The sequence below is a fragment of the Epinephelus moara genome, chromosome 22 (genome assembly GCF_006386435.1).
Source record: "Epinephelus moara isolate mb chromosome 22, YSFRI_EMoa_1.0, whole genome shotgun sequence".
Lineage (NCBI taxonomy): Eukaryota > Metazoa > Chordata > Actinopteri > Perciformes > Serranidae > Epinephelus > Epinephelus moara.
Genome location: NC_065527.1, coordinates 14,702,596 through 14,720,946, shown reverse-complemented (window position 1 = coordinate 14,720,946; position 18,351 = coordinate 14,702,596).

The following is an 18,351-nucleotide window of genomic DNA, read 5'->3' as shown; positions in this document are numbered from 1 at the left end:
ATTCATTTGGATTTTGCTAATATCCAGCCACCCTGCTCCTCAGTGGGCTGTTGTTTCATTGTTTCTCCAAAGCCTTTCAGCAGGCGCTCATATAAAGCTTAACGTCAGTCGGGGAGAAATAGCAGCACTAATCTCAGAATGATGCCCTTATTTCCATCATTACAATGAAATGAGGGGAAAGAAACAAATGCGGTTTTGTTTTATTTTACTCCCTTTTTTTTCGGAGGGCTGGTGTTCCTTCGCGACATTTTATGGAGCTGCTGTCGTCTAAGTGGCAGCCACAGTTGTAGCAGACTGCGGCGAGCCGTTGGTGGCAGGGGTTGTGTCGTGGGCTTGTGACTCACTCTGTTATTGTTCCTTGGGAAGTATGCACTTGCCTCATCTGCATGCTTCGAAGATTAAGATTCAAAGTACTTCTAGGTTTAAACTAAGAAGCCTTTGATATCACAAACTGTGTTTCTTCCCATGAAAAAGCTGTCAGGCATGACTTGGTATCTTTAAGCCTCCAGCACCATCTTGGCCTCTGCAGACAGCAGACTCTGGTCTTCCTGAGGTCTAGCTAAAGAAGAGCTACGCCTCTGGCCTGGCCTGCTGAATTAGGCAGCGTAGCTGATTCATATTTGGGTGTTTTAATTTGCCTGTGTTTTATAGCAGGCTGCTGAGCCGGCGGTTTCCTCATTAAAGGACACATGAAAGCAGGCTGTAAAGGAGCCTTGGTGAGACCGGCCTGCACTGACGTCTGAAGGGGACGCGAGCGACCGAAGGACCGACCGACTCCCGAGCCAGCCGGTCTGAGCCGGAGGGCCTCACCCACTCAGCCGGGCAGCCAGTGGTGGGACACCAGACACGCCACACTGAATTGCATCCACACCAGGATACGACACCAGTCTGATGTGTCAGCAGGAGTTCACTGTTTGATGCAGGCTTGTGTTTGTATTGTGGTATTGGAACAATAGTCCAGTCCAGATACAGAATATATTGCATTATTACTTTTTCAAGCATCACGCAACCTTTAACTAGTTTAGGAATTAAATTTCCGTATGTAATACACAGATGACCAAGTTCCTATTTCTGCTGGTGTGTTCTCAGACTTTGAAGTTAATCACCCTCCTGGTAAATCCCCCCCTTTCTGCCATTTAGACAATAAAACAGCCTCCACTCTGGGAGTTGCTGCTTTGATAAATACCTGAGGCAACAGCGTCCATTATTTCACCATTATAACTGCTAGTGGATCCTCTCGGCTGTTTAACGACTCGCTCTTTAAGGAAGTAAGAGCGGCGAGGTCACAGCACAGTGAGGGGGGGCGGCAAGGCTCCTCTAAGCACTCCGTGATTCATATCAAACGCACGTTAAGTGGCATGTGGCTAAATTAGTAGCTGGTATCTAGCAGGTATAATAGCTCGCCCGGCGGTGCGTAACGAGCCACTGTCTCACTGTGTAGTAATGTGGCCTTGATATCTTTTACATGAAGCCACCAATAATAGTCAGGCCATTTAGCCTTAGCCCATATCCACACCCACGGCGCTGGCACATCAGCACAACACCCACACAAGTCTTCTTCCTGTTTTGTAGACAACATTCCCCCATCCTGAGTCATTGGCTCCGCTTAGGTTCATTAGTGAAGATAATTCTATTGCAGACAGCGGGTCAGCACATAACATGTCACGTCGACAGCGAGGCACATAACAGCAGCTAATTATAACTATGAAGTCCTCATTAGAATATCTATGGGGGTGTAGTTAGTTGTTGGGAAACATTGGACCCACTACTTGGTTTAAATGTTGTATCTCAACATTATGAGTGTGGATATGTGGGAGAAAGGACCCCATATAATCTGCCCCTGCTTGTCTTGTCATGCTGTCTTGTTCCCACTCACTTCTCCTGCCTTTGTTACTCGCTCAAAGCTGGACATGTGTTCAAGGGCGTGCAAATAGTTTAATCAATGTGTCCCCCTTCTAAGATGTTAACATCCCTGCTATCCTCCAACATTATATTGATTCATTTATACGTCCCCATCCTGCTCTGGATTTCTCTTACTGCCCTTTCCTCCTCTTTCACAGTACACTTCCCTCTTCATATTACCCCCCACACACCCTCTGTCACCTGTGAGTAACGACAACACGCACACGCTATTCATCACACACTTCTGCACATGCTCAGTAGCTCTTCATTATATTAATTACTCTCATTGGAAGAGTGATCATCAGCTCCGTCAGAATCCATCATGGCCCGGTTCCCACAGAGACCCAGGACCGGTAAATTATCACCAGTGTTGGTACCAGGGCTCCGGCCCCGTCGCTCCCATCGGACACACCAGGGTGGGCCCTAAATACCCAGGGGGGTGCAGCTCCCACTGAGCCACATTCATCTCTGCCACCAGCTGAGGAAGAAGGTAGCTGTGAGGCCAGTTTCCAGAGGCGCCTCGTGCTGTTTCAGACCTGTAATGGGCGAAGGCAGGTGAGAGCAAAGTAAAGGTAGTGTGATCCAGGTCTCGGCAGTCAGAAGGGAATAACACGTTCTGTTTTACAACAACCTCTGGAAAGATGCATGAGGATCTCTCGATTTATCTGTGTGTGGTAATAATGGTTTAAAATGAAAAATGAGATTGAGTCCAAACAAATGTATAAACTGCAGCGAATCAGCCAGCAGACTATGAGGGAAACCACCGGGTCCAGTTCACAACAAGCATGCTCTGTATGGTTCATCACACTGTGGAACTGAAGATGAGATGCACATTAAGAAAATTCAGCTTGACCTAAATATTAGTGATTTGGGATCCAACTTTGTCTTCCAATGCTAATACCTCCACTCTAATAATCCCATACCAGTGCCCTCTTCTTCCCGCATTAAAAACCTGTCATTGGAATCATTTTTATGTATGGTAACATGAGGCCAGGGACTGCTGTGGCACTAAAAACTGAGTCAGTGGGTGGCCATGACTGAATGAATGTAAATGATAGCAGAGGCCCAGAACAGTATAATGACATGGTTGACGAAACTGTGAATCGTTCATATCATGCCTAATAAAATCTGGTGTATCGGTTCAATTTCTGGAAAATTGGAATATGTTTTAGTGAGTATAATTTAGACTAACTCTAGAAACAACCACATAGGCAAGCATTTATTGGTGTGGACATTTGATAGCTTGCAGTTACTTAGCTGTTATTATATTGCCTGTAAAGGGCAAAATGTAGTCTCAGCTACTGTTTTCACACGTTTATACAGAAACTGTTACAAAAAATTTAATTGAGAGAAATTACATTACTAGATAGTATAAAGAAAGTGAGTGATCTTCGCTAAAGGGACTGGAATCACGTGCATTTTAAAGGTCTGTTGTGTAGGATTTAGTGGCATCTAGTCTGCAGAGGTAGGAGAACTATGGTGGCTGACATGAAAGATGCCCCTAAGTCCTAAAAACTGGCTTTTTAAAGGGTAAGGCTGGTGATTTTCTTTATTTTTGTTGTCGTCAACGAGCCCCATGAAAATATCAAGTACTCCTCAACTTCTCTGGCCCATGGCTCTCAGTTCCAAGCCAATTGTCTCCCACTTAATAGGTGAAATAAGGCTAAATACTTTCCTAAACCAGCTTGTCAATGTAGGTTTTTAGTGGATTGACTCAAATCAAATACAGTGCCCATGTCCATTGTGGCCCATTGATGTGTTTTTTAATTGTTTTTGGACAACAGTGGAGGCCTACGGCACAGAGGACCCAACTACATCAACTTTTCATGGGATTAAAGTTGACAGTAGGAAAAATATAGAATATGACCAGGCGTCTAAAGGCAGTGTGAACCCTTAAGGCCCCAAAACAGCAAACCAATATCAAAGAACAAGTGGCAACGAAGGACAACTGCTGCGTCGCCTCACATCGCCTGTGTCTCGGCCAAAAAGTTGCACTTTATCAGACCGGAAAGACTACAGCCAATGGCCAACTAGCATAAACATTCTGCGCCTGCGTGAGAGGACATAACTCTCCATAGTAGCAGGCAGCGGTAATCTGTTTTCGTCTTTCACGGAGAAGAGAAATCTGAAGACAATCAGGATGAAATCAAGACGCTGGCAGTTAGCACATTAACAACACAACTGTACTGCCTATCAAAGGGATTTCATTCATCGATGGGCTCCACCAGCTCAGCCGAAAAACAGGTGACAAGAGCCTAGTGCCAATGGTGCAAGACACGCTGCACAAACAAGGGCGACAGGCGCTCACCAACTGCCCAACATTGACCAACATTTGGCTGTCAGCTTGGTGTGTTAGGGCCCTTATACAATGGGGAATAAAACACAATAAAGAATGAAACACAATCTGAAATCCACCACTTACCTTGCACGAGCTCTCTGATTTAAAAGAGAAGACTATTGAAACACAGTTCAGGACTGCAGCACCATTTAAAATGCTAACAAAAAGTTTAAAGGCTCACTCTAAATACACCAAACTCCAGCCTCTAGATGTCCTGAGCATAGCAACTCTGTGATGGCCTCATCTTGCTCTGCTTAAAGCTCTCTTCATGGCCAATTGACCTGATAGCTCACTCTTGTCTCTTGCTAATTGAACAGAGAAGGAACGAGGGAGAGGAAGAGAGAGAGAGAGGCAGAGGAGGAGAGAGAAAGAGAAAATGAGGGGGACCGATGGGAGGAGTGATGTGATAGAGGACAAGTGAGAGGAGAGAAGCGAGGGGTGGTGTAGCATGCAAGGCCTCATTGATTAGGTGGTGAGCGGTGCAATGTTTCTCTCCTGACGCTTACACGCATTAAAGCTACATAAACACCCATAATTGGTTCGTTTAGAGCGGAGTGGAGGCAAACAGCACACACACACACAATCATTGTCAATGTGTGCGAGGAATATATATGGAGAAAAGAGGAGCAAAATTAAATGCTCATAAAAAGGCATCTCTAGCTTGCAGAGTGGTTGGTGTGGGTGGAAAGATGCCCATGAATGTGCATGCGTGTGTGTCACATGTCCCAGTGCTGTACTAAGCAGGAATGATAAAACCATCCTCAGAGACTTGGGATGACAATAACACTCACTTCAGGGAGAGGAAAGAAATGGGAGGGACGCTGCTGACTGTGACAAATTAGCTCTCAAATGCCGAGGTCGTGGATTGGCTGCTGGCGTCAGGAGGGAGAGATACGGTTGGCTGGCTGAGTTGATGGATAGTTATTATGCCATTCTAATAAAAGAAGATGCAACTTTGGGGCTTTGCAGTTCAATGATAGTTGTGGAGGCACTGTCATATGGGATCATGCAAAGTGTGTGTGTTCATGTGTGCATTTGTGCAGTTCTGTCTACATCCTGGAGCACACAGTAACACACAAACGTGGTGGAGCATTATAAAAAAATTAGACAGGAAGATCAGTGCATGCTGCAGCACTGATGTCAGTGAGCCTTTCTCTGTTCTTGGATGACAGTGTGTGCGAGAGGCAATATTCAGGGTGTTCCCTGTGTCCCGTAGCGCCATATCCATCAGGTCATAAGACCCCCTGTCAGGGTGTAACCAGCACCCCCTCCTCCTGCCCCACCCCAGAGGGTGGTGTCACTGGCTGAATGGAGCGCTCCCTGGACATGGAATGATGGGATTCCTCGGTCTTGGCTGTCATCTCTAATCCGACACTCTCACCCACACAGCTGAATCTTCATCTCTCTCTCTCAAGCTGTGCACTGCACACCCGTCCGCTCACCCACACACACAAACACACACACACACACACACACACACTCAGTGAACTTTCTCCCTCTATCTCCCCGCACTCTGGGCCACAAATAAATTTGCATTCACTGCCAATTCAGATGCTGTATCAACATCGCTGAATCTACATATTGTTGACGTGTCCAGGTGCTAAGTCACCATTATGTCTCTCTCCAGCGCACACACACACACACACACACACACACACACACACACACACCACACACACACACACACACACACACACACACACACACAGGAGAAGGGGCAGGCAGGTCACAGTGGCCCCAGAGCACTGGACTGTGCTAAGCAGGTAAATATAGCGAGGACAGGCTTTATTGGAATAGAAAAAGCTCTGTTACTGTCACAGGTAAGCATGACCGATTGGGATGGATCTTTACCTCCACGGCCAGAGTCCAACACTCGTCCTCAGCTATTCCGAGAAGCCTCCACACTCCTGTATTTTCTGTTCCAATCCTAAAAGAACAAACGCCTCATGAGGCCATTTTTCCTTGAGTTTTCATTATTTCACAGTTTACAAAGGGGTTGCTGGCGTGACTACATGAGTCTTTGTGTGCACCCTTTTTAATTTATTACAAATGTTCTTGGTCTATAAAAGAAGGAGGAAGGTGTTCGTATGTCATGTCTTCCTAATGTAACTGCCCAGCCGATTACCGCCTTATTGCCTCGAATCAATACCCTCGAGTGGGTGAAAAATAAGTCTTGCCTCATCTCAAGTCACCTCAGTGTCTGCCCTGCACGCACACTCGCACAGACACTGTTAATGCATGCATTTTCACATGCATGTTTATTATAGTGTAGAGGCTGTTGTCAAATGGAGAAATAAAAGGGTAGAAATAGAGAGATGATGCGAGAGATGTGGAGCCCAGGTTGTGTAATCTCTCTGGCCTTGTCACCGCCGCTGAGCCTACACACAAGGAACCATCCATCCTCGATCCTCTAAAGCTCATTGATCCTATCAACATCCAGACGGAGTAAGGAGGCCCCGCTCTTCCCCTCACATCACCCCACACTCACTCTATAACTGGGATCAATATTGATTATCATCTTTAAACTGCCTGTCTTTGGCCGTGTGCTTCAGGAGCTGCTATAGCCTGAAGGTCCTGAGATTTGAGGAAATAATAAAAGGCTGTGAGGACTTTTGTTTTGGGCTCATTTTTGGGGGTTTTGTGACTTAAAGTAGAGTGGAAGTAAAGCACCAGAAATGAAATTGAGAGACAAATGTTAGACAGATGGCAAAATGTGAATATGGGGCAAATTCAATACTGTAAAGTCGTTTTCTTGTTTGTAAAAATGTGCCATGAATGACCGTTTTGGTGTATTTTCTTTCTGCATTGCTCTGAACTCATCAGTAGCCGACTGCTGCACACTTTTGCCACCGAAGACACGAACATGTAAGCATCAGTATCCAGCTCCCTTCTGTCCTCCTCTCCCACCCCACACGTCTGACTCCATCCCGTCAATCATACCTCTCAGATAGCCCCATGATCGCAATCGACACTCAAATGATGGAAGTGAATAAAACTCATTACTGACAGTCAGTGTGAGTCATGGCCGGGCATTAAAAGTTGCGTCTGGCCCGCAGCCGTTCATCCCTCAGCCGTGCTTTATGATGGGGAGACCTGGTCGGGTTCCCATCGCCTTTCTGCGCCAATCTCCATCAATCCACCATACCTACAGCTACCCCCACCTCCCCTGGACTTAATGCACCTTGCATTCTCAGACATTTAACCACTTTTATCCAATTGGTGGGAGAGTTTTTAGTTGTGGGGTTTGGGCGAGGGGTGTCATAGAAGTCTTGGTGTCTGGGGTTGCAGATGTGGTTGTTGTAATAAACCAAACGAGCTGCTGCTTTTTTATTCCTAATTTAACACCCATTGCCAGTCTCTGGAACTTCAGACTAATTATTTCCCACACTGGTAAAGACGATGGTTGGATAAAAAAGACCTCTGGGCGGCCATCATACTGCTGCTGTCTACACTGCTCACCTGTCTATATTAACCACTGCCCAAACAAGTCTTTACCCAATGTAAACTAAGCCATACCAGTGAGTCACCCGCCGCCTTAGACCTACTCCTAACTGGTCCTGTCCCAATAAACCCAGTACAGAGAAAGAGCAGTGTTTACAAAAACACAGGAGCGGCTCACCTCTGATCTGCCCTGTGATAGGGGAAAAAGAAAAGACAGCGAGGGAATGAGAGAGAAGGACAGAGAGGAAAGGAGACGCCAGGGGTTACATGATTGCAGGACAAACTCATAAAAGTTCCATTAACCCGCGAGGAGTTAAAGAGGCCCTGTTTTCATCCAGCAGACAGCCGTCACAAACAGAGCATCACCATAAACCGTGTCCTCCTTCCTTACCGCCATCTCTGTCTTGATCTCTACAGCATGCGCTCCCACAGTGTCTTTGTCTTGCTCTCAATCATCCCTCCATTTGTTTTCTTTTTAAAATATTTCACTCATTTCTTCCTTCCTATTCACATTACAAATACAGTTCCGTAAAACAAGGACTCCTTCCTCCTTAAACTCTTCTTTAAACTCTTCCTCCCTGTCTTTCCCTCCCCCTCCTCCCCCTGACCAAAACAGGACACCCTTGTTACGCCCTCTCCCCCTCTTAATCTGGGTTCCTGGTCTGTGAGTCACAACCTGAAGACGCCACAGGTCTGTCAGCGTCAGTCTGTCTGTCTTATTAAACCAGCTCGCCATTCATCCATGTCTATTCCCTAACTGCTTTCAGGTTGATCCAACTGCTTTTAAGAGAAATTTGCATCAAAACGTGACCCTTCTGTGTGAGGACATTTTGCTGATTTAAGTGGTAATCTGAGATTCCATTGTTTTCATTTTGTTGCCATCTTTGGTATTGAGCTCAGCTTGGGCTCTGCTCACCTCTGCACTTTCCAGCGTTCACTTTAAATCCACTCTTTTTCTTGCGCTTTCAGTCCTTTCTATTGTTGCAATATGCTAACCAAGCAGCTCTTCTTTGACTGATTACCAAACCACTGTGGCCTCTGCCAGAAACAAAACGCATCACTTCCTGTTCGCCAGGGGAGACCCAAGTAACACTGTTTTCTCGAACAGGGTCCTGAACAGACCTAACTGTGTTATATCAATCAGTTGTTGGTAATTAGTTTTATTACCTAAAATTCAGGCATACAATTCGTACAATTATTTTTATCTTAGTCTTGACTAATTATGAATTAAAGGCTGTGGATTTTTTTTAATGCAATCATAAAAACAAATCATATTCATCAGTGTAAGCTTTACTTATTAAGAAAGTCTCATTAAGATTTTATTCTTTGCAAGAGAGACCTGAAAACAAACTGCATATTTACAAGATCACAAGATGACTGAGTTACACAAAATCTTCGAACACATACACTAATTCAAATAATCAGATATTAATAAAATAACAGGAAGTCCTTTAGAGCAACGTGTGTCTTTAACTATTTAATATGCAACAAGTAATAATGACAGAAAAGCCAAAAACGCACCAAACATATGTTTTTTTCTGCTGTAGTGAAAAATAAATAATGTAAGATGATATTCAAATAACATCTTAATATAAAACATTATACAGTAAATCTTATCATCAAGGTTAATAATCATGCATCTACGGAAGAGTCATGACTACCATTATAGCCTGACTCCTGCAGCCATATGTGTATATGTACTTTCTTTAACCTACCTTTAGCAGATAGTTTTATTTACTTTGTGAAATGATCCCGAAAAGCCTGATTATGGAGATATTTTAGCCCTGAATACACACGCACACACACACTGCTGACCCCACCCCCACCGAGTCAATCACAACAGTTTTATAGTTTCGGGGAGGTCAGCTCGCAGCCAAACAGTGTGAGTGTTCTTTGAGATCATCCATTAAGGCACTAAGCACAGGCTCTTAGCTCCTCTTCTGATGCTCGCACTATCTGGTACCACTATCTCCTCTGCTCCTTTTCCCATGGTGTAACTTTACCTCCCAAACTTATCTTGCCTCAACACACACTCACACACAACAAACCTTTGCTGCTTGGTTGGCACTTGCATCAAAACGCACATCTTTAGTATGAGCTGCTCCATTTGGAATCTACCATCTGCTAAACCTCTACTCCTTAGTTACTGCTGCTGTGCCCGTCAAGCTCTCCATTCATGCACAATACATACAGTTTACACTGATGTCTGGAGCCGATTAACCACACAAACTTTGCTGTACTTTTTTGAAACAATGGGTCCTTGATTTCAGACAGAGGGAGACAAAACAAGCCACTCATTTTGAGCTAATGTCCCCTGCACACTTTAAAAAACATCTTTTAAAAAAAGGTCTTAATGATGCACTTGATAGCTATGTGCAAATCATGCTTGACAGTTTGCAGATGAAAAGTTGATATACTCACCAGTCGCTAATATGTGTGGAAGGCATGGAAACAAACAGTATTTTCTTGTATTGCAGTACAGAGCTACAGAGTTTTCTGCATGGAAGATGGAAGAGACATGAGCAGACGCAGACTTATGAGGAGGAAATGCTTGGATCTTTTATACTTCATGTGAGTTTCTTCTCAGGGCAAACTGATATTGTCCCAAACTGTAGGGGGCAGTGCATCAAAAACTCACATCTACAGCATGGTTCTCCATTTTCTCTGTCCATTTGCGTTTGTGTCCTCAGGAAGTGCTCCAAGCTTTATTTTCATAGCGGCCAAATGTCCAGGTCTGTCCTGTGATGCCACTGGGTTGAAAAAGACTTTTTTGTCCCATAGACTTAGATTGTGAAAGAGACATCTGTTAATCAGCGAAATGACTTGTTTCACTATTGGAATTTCACCCACTTGCTTTGATAACTGTTTTTAAGTCTATCTGAGCTGCAAGATTAAATAATTTGTATACCCATTCAAGTTAGCAGAGGGCTAAACCAGGAATTAGCTGCTCTGCTCGGGAAAGTCTGTAATGCGCTTGCTCTGTGGGCCCAACGATGCTGAAGATCTGGGTGACTTTATGGCCGGGAAGTCAAACTTGCACCACTGAGCAAATTTCATAGTAATGAATGGGGCCCTGCCACAAACGCTGTATCCAGTTCTCTTTATATATCGTTGGCACGGATGAGCGAAAACCCACTGCACAAGACCTCTGCGAAGGGGTGTGTCTGATGGTGTGCAACACTTTGGCTGTGGACACTTGTGACCATCGCAGATGCATCAATCTTAAATTAAGCTTAAGTATAATAAGGGGAAAAACCCTCTTATTAGCATTTTCACACTGTATTCCCCAAATACAGTAAAGGACAGGACTGAGCTGTTTATGTTAGCTTACACGCTGGTAGCATCTAGGACTGGCTTCCATATGGTAGGGGCTTGTTAAGACACTCGCAGGCAAAAATGGAAGAAAAAGCTAACTCCAGATTCCAGATTCTCGTTTGCGGTTTCCCCTCGCTGTATTTGCATTTTCTCTGTGCTGTACCTTTTGGATTCCTGCTTGTAACGTTCTGGCACCTAGTTGCAAACTTTTTGTAAAGCTCCAACCTCACCTAAGCGACATACGTCCATCCCCATTTATCCTGTCCACATCTTTATGAGGTCACTACACTTGACCTTCAGTTCAGCTGCACGTACTTTTGAAATGTGAGCTTTTCATGTTCGGTAACATCACCAAACCGCAGCCATTGGTCAGCAGCAGCTGGAGGTCAGCAGGACGACTCAGCACTTCAGCCTGGTGGGGGATGGGGGGGTTGGAGTCAGAAGGACAGGGGGTTGGGAGATGGAAGAGCGGAGAGAAGGGGAAGCCCAGACACCTCGGTCCCCCTGGAGAGGACCAGTGGGCTGGGTGTGACGGTCATGGGACGTGGGCATAATGAGGATACATCACTGCAGCAATGAGGTGCTCTATCACGGGCACACACACCAACAAGCAGGCACACTCTGACTGTGCACCCACACCACCAATGGCCCACACAGACGTCAGATTACCATCAAACCTCTGAGCTGATCATAGCAGAAGACGTCAGATAAGCCTCAACTTCAAGCCATTCCCACTGTAAAAGACGACATGCTTCAGTTTGAGTGATGCAAGTTCAGTGTGACTGTGGGAACGGGCTTTTTCTTGTACTCTGGAGTCTGTTTGATGATTCTCTGGGAAAGAAGGGGCACAACTTTTCCTGTCGCCTTCAGCCACCGCCGTTGCCGAGCAGTAAAGCGGCCAGCGTGCAGTAAAATAAAATGAGGTGTGGAGAGAATTGGACTGATCTGCAAAGCCATTGGCTGCCGCGAGGGTCGTAAAATAATAACACTCTGTCGTAAAACAAAGTGCTTATTAAATCATTTTAAACAATATCGCGCGATGTGGTGTGCTCTGTGAGCCGTTCCACAAAACAAAAAAAGATCTCATGGGGAAAGCAGCTGAACAATCAAATGAAATTTAATAAGTTGATCATCATCACAACGCTGAGTAAGACTTTTGGGAGGCCTTGGTGGCTGAGATCCTCCCAGAACTATCAATAAAGTGACACTTGGCCATTATGTGGCCATTACTTGGACTTTAAGTGACTATTGTACATCAGAGGAGCAAAGGAGCCTCTCCTGTATTACTTAACTGAGCCTGTGGTTCTTTCTCTCTGTGTGGTGGTGGGGACAACATACAAAACAATGCACAAGCTCATGCATGAGAACTCACAATGTAGCAGCATGTCATATATTGGATTTTCAACCCAAAGTAATGACACTTGGAGACTTTTCTCCACGTTGGTGGCCTTGTGGGCATGTACACACAGAAACACACACATGTCCTGATGCCTTTACTATCTGCAGTCATTCTTTCACACTTGCTGGTGAGAGAACTTTAACTTTTGCTGCACTGAGCTGCAGTGAGCGGATTTCTACTACAGTTAGTGAACTGGAGTGGGGCCCTGTGAGGACTGTAAGTCTGACAGGAGGTTCCATATGGATTTATAAGAATGTAGAGCTACGCAGTTCAGACAAACTGCACTGTAATTAGGAAATTAACATTGTCAGCTAAGTCAAATGGATTAAATTGCTTTGCACAAAAAAATCTACTAAAAGAATATAATTTGATTAAGCTACAGTGTAAGTGTTAATTAGAGTGCAGTGTACGCTTACCTCATGTCAGGAGAGCATCATCATCATGGAGTTAGTTAAAGGAAAACTGAATTTCCTGCCTTCCCTGTCCTCTTACCTTGGCCATTGAACCAATTCTGCTCTTGCACCAACAGTGTATCAAACAATTTATCATGCACTTAAAATACAAAGGTGTTTGTTTCGATAAAGACCACTCATGCATTATCTTAATTAGATGATTTTCTCAGAATACTAGAGTTGTTTCGATACCGATATCGGAACAACACCGTGGATTGGGCATCGGCAAGTACAGGAGTCAATGCACTGCTCCGGTACCACGTTATCTGTAGATGAACTCGAAAGATGTTTCACACAGGGCTAAAATGACAGTTTTCCTCAACAAAAAATTCTTCTTCTCCACTCTAAAACAGTAACCTACACAGCAAGTGTTCGCTAGCAACTGAGCACTGAAGGAGAACTCATTTCTAGTCAAAAGTGTATCGTCTGCTGTTAACAAAGTGCCAGTAATCTGACAATATTTTACACTGGAAAGGCCCACCATTAGTCATCTTTTTTTTTTTCGTATTCAGGGTTTAACCCTAACCACACTGTACAAAAATGATAGCAATCATTTCACATCCATACAGGGTTAGTAATATACAGCAGTTGATTTTTTTCTTTAATGCAATCGTATCAGATGGATACTCGGTATCTGCGAGTTGAGGCATTGGAATCGGTATCAGTCAGGAAAAATTGGTATCGCAACATCTCTACAGAATACTACAATTTATGATTGACAATTGCTGAAAACTGATTATCAAAATGATTTAAACAAGCAGTCAAATCAGAGAGGAATAAGAGCTTCTGATCCTCAGGTTACTTCGGTACACTGAGTTTCCCTAGAGGGGCGGCCATCATAAAAGGAATACATCACAAGTGCTAGAAATGAAGTCCAAACAAAGGCAGCAAGTGACATGACATTAGGATGTTAGGTTGAGGTGCAGCTGCTGTCCTCATTACTATCACTCATTAATAGAGAATAAAATTAGAATTTGCTGTTGTATGAAACCTTTGCTGCATGCTGTCACTCTCTGTCCTTCTGCTTCCTGATTATAGTATGGCCAGTAAAAGACAAAATACCAAAAACTCAATTTTTGGTAATTGGTAATTGTGTGCTGTTATGTCCAGAAATGAGGACACTTCAGTTTCCTCACCTGTGAATGCCACTGTGAACGATCAGGATAACAAACAACATCAGTGTCAATGTTCTTGCCATTCCCTCCTCCATCAATCACGGCAGAGGAAATGTTTCCACCTGGAGAAAGCAAAATTCTTTTCTGCACCTGACTGAGATTGGGGCCATTTTGCAGGGTGCCTGCAAAGTGAAATATGAAGACGAATAATTTATGAAAACTAGGGGAAAAAACAACATAAAAACTGCTGGCTTACACACCCAGTCTGTAAATCAACATTTTGCTTGAGGGGTCATAATGCATAGAGCATGATGCTGAACACCTGCATGCTCTTTGCTGCTGTACATTGCCATGATTCTTTTCTTAGAACCAGAACCTGAGATCTGGATTCCCCTCTATGATGCCATGTGTAATCCAAAACCAGTTGTGGTTTCCCAATGTTTTGGAAAATTACAATAACCTGGACTGGGCCTGTAATATCCCCTTTGTCTGAGAACAAGATCACACGAAATCTTTGCCATCCTACAGACACGTTAACACCCTCTTGTGTTCCCCAACATCAGCAATGAACCAAAAAATTATATTTTAAAATCTCTTTCTCTCTCTGTTGCAGCAAAAGATGTCTGATCCTTGTGTGTTTTTTAAAATCAATAATCCTTGTATCCCTGTTTCCCAGTCTCAAATGGCTCTAAGTCTAAGAACTAATGATGGCAAAGAGGACCAAAATGAGGAGGGATCAACACTAGGTTCTCCCAGGAGACTGGTTCTGGTTCACCGCCTATCATCCCAACAGCTGTTTTACAAGAGGTGACACTGGAACCAACCTTCTCTGTGCCCTTTAATTTCAATATAATCAATGAATAATCAAACTGGTTTCTGTGATATATTCACAATTTTGTACTTATCTACACAAATCTTTGTAACTCTGATGCTTCTCAGCGTTAAAGGGATATTTTCCTGTACTCATTAAACCACTTTAGTGCCCTAGAGAACAATGATATCTTTGTTCAGTTGTTAACACAAGACAACAGTTTGGGATCTGCCACTGCAAGCTCTAATTCTGCCCAGGAGCAGAGTGAGAATAAAAGGAGACTGAGGAGCTGAAATCTCTCTCAGCTCTTTTTAAATAATTAGTGTGAGGTCAAGGTGCATTGTTACGATTTAAACCAGTGATCAACCTTATCCTGAATCAGAAACAGTAAAGTGTTGAGATCACATTAACAGTCACAAAGAGCTGCAGATCATTACACAAATTTTAGTGAAAATCCAAGACTGTTTCTGTAAAGCAAAATAACTTTGGCTCAATGCGGGGTCCTGGGTAACGTTCATTTGATAAACTGTGACCAAATGGTTGTAAGAGAAAAATGCCACGTCTCAAAATAATCATATTTCTCGTTAGTGCAGACAAATGATTGCATGTCAGCAGCAGTGCACATCGCGGAAAAACCCACTCACAATAAGTTGATTGGAGTGAATTTCCATTATCTGGATAATAATTAATATCGTGTCCAGTAGCAAAGAGTCAACTGGGCAACCAACAATAAAAGAGTCTGCAAAAACAGGCTGCACATCCACCCTAACATTTTGATAAAATAAAAAAAGAAAATTGTTTTTCATGAGAAATTATGGTCACCAAAAAAACAGATGTCCTTTCTGTAATGCAATAAAAAATGTGTCTCAACAAAAACAAGTTACAGTGATTCCAGTATTTTTAGTGCCATTTTAAGAGTTTAAATATATTTAGATGATTATCGATTAATATTGTTAATCACAATTATTTTGGCAAGGCAGTTGTGACGTGAAATTTTCATATCATCGCTTGCCTGCTCAATGCAAAATCTAAATGTGACAGTCAGGCTCAAATGTTTCCACATTCAAAAGAAACACAGCATCGTAAAAAGTCAGAAATCTTGACATTTTAGCACGATATTGATCTATAAAATGGAGACAGTTGGCTCTGTTACTTTAGATCTGTTATTGATTAAATCGCCAAACTTTGCTTATTTTTTGCACAAAGGATTAATTGATCTTTTAACTGAATTTATTGTTTGGGAGGCTGCAGATGGTGAGTGCTATTTCATAACTTAATGTAAAGTAACTTTTCCCCCCACTTAAAAACAGTGATGATCGTACATGTTCACCTCTTCCGTGCTCCAGCAGCAAGGTGTGGGGACAAAATCTTTTTAAAGGGACACACACCTGCTTAAAAGCTCCCGGAGCAGACCACATTAATAGGTAGGGGAGCACTGTGCAGACACAGCAACAATTTCTGCCATTACATCGGTTAATGTGTGTCACTGCATCACGGATATAATGTCCGCTTGTGGAAACATTTATTTGAATGTAAAATGTGCACATTTGGTGTTGACTTGTTTTGTAAATATTGATTCTTCCGGTGCACATGTCCCACACACATGGTATTTTCCAACGTCTTACCTGCAGCGCGGATCTATAAAAAGCAGCTAGTTTCTTCACTCTGTTTGAATCTGCTTCCTTGTCACGCTCGACAATGAACGTGTCACAGTTGGAACATTTCAGATGCAGTAGACGCCGCCACTGTCAATCCGACACCAACCGCATGTGTAAGCATATAACTTAACTTTATTGTCTTTCTTTCCCTTCCTGTTTCCTTTCTTTACATCAGTACAGCCAAATGAGGTAAAATCCCACCTGTGTGAGACATGATGGCTCACCTGGCCGCCAAAATACTGTTTTGGCGCGTGAAATGTTTGGTGTAGGCTTTCAAAATAAAGTGTCTCTTGCCATATAGCTTATAAGATTTGCACAAGTGGACATCTACGAATTATCTTAACGAGTTTGGGTTGTCAATGAACTGTGGTAATTAATTTGTGCAGATAGGAAAGATAATTGTGGAGCAAAAGACGCATTTCGACTATGGTGTGTTTAGGCCTTGTGTATCCGCTCTGCGTAAAGTTTGGTGACATACAATGAATCATTAAATACCCCACTGTAAATGAACCTCACCACAAACCAAATTTGCCAACCTAAATATGCACAGTTTTGAATGTCCAACTCTTTTAATCCTGCCCTCCCTTAAAGTCACGTTATACAGAACATCTAAATAAAAACCCAACATTTTAAGTTTATTTGGATTAAATATGTTGTTTTTCAATCCAAAAGGTAGATTGTGGCATGAATGTGCGCAAAAACCCAGAGAGACATCTTCGGCTCGACTCGACTTGAACTAAATAAGAGCATCTTTTTATATCCCGAGTCCATTCTGCTCTGTTTTTGTTGCTCTTGTATGTCACATAAGCACGTAGCAGCCGGCCCATTTTCCAGCTGCATATAGCTGTCTCCGGTGCACCGTAAATAAGGTTGATAAAGACGCCGCCGAAAACGACTTTCACGCGTCCCCCGATTGATTTAACGTGACCCCCGTTTCCAAATGATATTGGAAGCCTATTTAAACAGATGAAGGCTTAAATTGTCTTGCTTGTATGCGCATTAATCTCCCATTCATCATCATTACTGTGTGATTGGTCCGTCCACGCCTCCGCCAGCCCCTTGCGTTACGACAAGGGCCTGTAAATTAGGATGTAATCCAATTTAAACAGCGGTAGCGGCAGCCACAGATCCATTTGGTGTTTTTTTGAATTTGCTGTCAGTGGACAGCTGCACTGCACCGCCCCTATCAAAATGCTTTGTGCTAGTTGTGGGAGCTGGGGAGCCCTGAGCCCATTCTCACTAATAGGATCTTATACGGCTGATGTAATTGGTGTTATGTGCGCAATCTATGAGCCCATCATATCTTGAGGCTCAGTCACACGCAATCTTTCAACGATTAAATGGCATGTTGATACTGGATTAGGCCGCTGAGGATTCAGCCGTATAGTTTATGCAGCGAGCAGAGATGGAGATCCATATGCGTGGCTGGGTAAATGTGGTTGTAATTTGCCTCACTTTAATGTGTCATTCTGGCACAGTGTGACGCGGGTTTAGAAGATGATCGTATAGTGCTGCTGCTCCTGTGTAACCAAATGAAAATCAGCTCCAAAAGCTTTAAAAATAACCCGCTATGAAACCAGAAGTTTGGAGAGCCTGCGCCTTTTGAATATTCAGCTAGCCCGATCCGTTCATCTTTATTTTATGGTACGGTTTTATTATGCACAAACCAAAGCTGTTTTCCTGCATGACCCGTGTCCCTATCAGGCTTAAAGACACCGGCTGATAGTTTACATAAATCTGCCTTGTGGTTTCGCCCCGACCCGGGCGGCTTAAACGGTGTATTATTCCAAACATATGCATTTTAATCAGCTCGGTCACACTTACAAGAACTCCAGTTAATAAGGCCATCAATCAAACGCGTGTGCGGGAGGGAGAGGGGGGAGAGGGAGGGCGCATCGGTGCGGTGCGTGTGGGTGCAGT